Source organism: Colobus angolensis, unplaced genomic scaffold (genome assembly GCF_000951035.1).
Source record: "Colobus angolensis palliatus isolate OR3802 unplaced genomic scaffold, Cang.pa_1.0 Scaffold19, whole genome shotgun sequence".
In the NCBI taxonomy this organism is placed as follows: Eukaryota; Metazoa; Chordata; class Mammalia; order Primates; family Cercopithecidae; genus Colobus; species Colobus angolensis.
Genome location: NW_012115043.1, coordinates 16211973 through 16215312, shown reverse-complemented (window position 1 = coordinate 16215312; position 3340 = coordinate 16211973).

The window sequence follows — 3340 nt, the reverse complement described above, 5'->3', positions numbered from 1 at the left end:
TGAACGTACCATGCGAGGAAACTTTGTAAGCCAGAGCTGGAGAGTTCTCGGCGGGCATGTGGGGATCCAGATTCCCCGACTCCGTGTCCGCGTGGCCGTGGTGTGGACACCTGTTTGTGGAATGCCTCCACTTGGTATTTTAACGACTTGACTCTTCAAGAAAAAGCGACGTAGAATGAATATCAGAAAGGACGGTGTGTGTGTTGGGGGGGGTATTGAAGCAGTGACGCGGCTGAATCTCATTTAGACGTTAAATTTTAGGAGGAACACCCCCAGTGTGATTGTAAATTAGATGTAATCACCCGTCCACATTCTTCAGTTGGGCTGTGTGACCGGAGGCGACTTGGGTAACCTCTCTGAGTCTCAGTTTTCTGGTCTATAAAAGGCAGTGGGGCTACATCTCAAAGGTTTCTTCTAGCTCTGACATTGTTTAACGTACTTCTACGAAATTGTTTTTTCCCTGTTTTTTTTTTTTTTTGCTAGGTTTTCTGGTTATCCACTGGGCTTATTTTGATGTAAGAATCACCAAAAAGCACTCATGAAGCGTGGGAGGACATAGAAATAGCTACAGACTGGAGTCTCGTCCTTCCAGAGACAGACACCCAACTCATTCAGCTGTACAGTGTCACAGAACAGATGTAAACATGAAGCCAATGTACAGCCTCAACAGTTGCATACCAGACAAGCGCCACATAGTGTGGTCCGGGGCAAATGTAACCCTTTATCTAATCAGAGTGGTCTGGAATGATGGAATTTCTGATTAGAAGAGTCAGACTAGGACAGGCTAGGGAAAATATTCTTACAGGAAGCACTCTGAGGACAAGGTTCCTGCTAACTAGAATGTAACCTCCATGCAGGCAGGAATTTTGACTGGTTCGCTGCTGTATCCTCTGGTACCTAATGATGACTAACACATAGTAAGTGTTCGAGAAAATATTTACTGATGTATGAATAAACAGACTTCAAGTGGCCCTGGAACGGCTGGGATGGCAGGGCTTTGGTAAGAGTAATAAAGCCGAAGCAAATGGTACTATAATAGATTGGGGGCCGGGTGCGGTGGCTCACGCCTGTAATCCCAGCACTTTGGGAGGCAAAGGCGGGCGGATCAGTCAGGAGATCCAGACCATCCTGGCTAACATGGCTAAAAAGACAAAAATTCAGTTAGCCGGGTGTGGTGGCCGGCGCCTATAGTCCCAGCTACTCGGGTGGCTGAGGCAGGAGAATGGCGTGAACCCGGGAGGCGGAGCTTGCAGTGAACCGAGATGGCGCCGCTGCACTCCAGCCTGGGAGACAGAGCAAGACTCCGTCTCAAAAAAATAAGTAAATAAACATAAACATAAAAAAGCAGATTGGATCTGATAGTTGTTGGAGGAAAATTTGAGAGCACTTTGGTAAGTCAACAGAGAAATGAAGGCCAGGCGTGGTGGCTCAGGCCTGTAAATCCCAACGCTTTGGGAGGTTGAGGCAGGAGGATCAATTTAGCCCAGGAATTTGAGACGAGCCTGGGCAACAAAGCTAGACCCTTCTCTACAAAATAATTTTTAAAAATTAGCCAGGCATGGTGGCATGGGCCTGTAGTCCCAACTAGTCAGGAAGCTGAGGCAAGAAGATCCCTTAAGCCCAGGTTAAAGGTTGCAGTGAGCCATGGTTACACCACTACACTTCATCCTGGGTAACAGAGCAAGCAAGACCCTGTCCCCGCTCCAAAAAAATATGGAAATGACATGTTTTCATTTTATAACTCTTAGTGCAAGGAGAATGGCTCAGAAAAATCATTGCTAAGAGATTTTGAGTTCTTTATTGTAATTCCCTAAAGCTAGAGACTCAGAAATAGTATGAAAATCAAGAGAAATGAATTGGCTTCTTTTTCATGATTCATCAAGAATAAAAAGACCATCTTACTTGGGCATAGTCTTTTAGATCGACTTTACTTCCAAATCTTGATGGCTTGCTTGCACATAATCAGAATTACCTGGAGAGCATTCCAAAATTTCAGATTCCTAAGTCCCTCCCCAGATTTACTCAAGTCAGAATCTCTAGACGTCTGTTTTTAAAGGCTTCGTAGATGATTGAAAAGCAATGAGCAGATTTGATGACTTGCATTTATCAGCCATTTGGTGTAAAACATTGTCACCCAAAGATATACAGAGATTGAGACAATGGTTCCTGTCCTTAAGAATTTCACAGTTTGGTGGAGGAAGTAGAGGTTTAAGGTAACATGAACAATGCAAAATGCCAAGCACTGCAATAGACTACCGTGTCAGCAGAGGAGAGAAACCCTCAACTCAGCTAGGGAGGCAGGTAGCTGATGATGTTTTCAGGAGAGCCTTAAGAAGAACATATAGGAGGCTGGGTGTGGTGGCTCACGCCTATAATCCCAGCACTTTGGGAGGCCGAGGCGAGTGGATCACGAGGTCAGGAGTTCAAGACCAGCCTGGCCAAGATGGTGAAACCCCGTCTCTACTAAAAACACAAAAAAGCCAGGCATGGTGGCAGGTGCCTGTAATCCTAGCTACTCAGGAGGCTGAGGTAGAGAATTGCTTGAACCCGGGAGGCAGAGGTTGCAATGAGCCAAGATTGTGCCACTGCATTCCAGCCTGGACAACAGAGAGAGACTCTGTCTCAAAAAAAATAAAAATAAAAATAAAAATAAAATACATATAGGAGTTGTTTCCAGGGGTTGAGGGTAAAGTTTAGGTAATGAGGAGTTATTGCTTAATGAGTACAGTATTTCAGTTTGGGATATTGAAAATTTTCTGGAGATGGACAGTGGTAATAGTTACACAACAATGTGAATGTAATTAATGCCACTAAATTGTACTTGGTGGCTAAAATGGTAAATTTTATGTTACATGTATTTTACCATAAAATGGTTGAGGTGAGAACATGTAGAAAATAAAACAGATTGCAAGGGCAAATGGAGTCTTGTAATCAGAGGGAACAGAGTTTCCAAAGGACAAGAAAGGTGAAAACGTACGAATCTTTTGGAAACTGTAAGTAGTTAGAACTGGTTGGAGCATAAGGTACCCTTTGAGAAGTGGCAGGAGCTGATTTTGAGGAAGTAGATAAGAGGCCAGACCTCTGAAGGGCATTGCATGCCACACCAAGAAGTTTTGATTTTATCCTGAAAGCAATGGATAAACATTGAAGAGTTTAAGCAGGTGAGTGACATGTTTAGGTCTGAATTTTAGAAAGATCATTCTAGCTACTAGGTGAAAGATGGATTAGAGAGGCACAAAACATTAGTATCTTAGTCTATTTGTGGCGCTATAACAGAACATCAAAGACTGGGTAATTTTTAAAGAACAGAAATTTATTCCTCACGGTTCTGGAGGGTAAG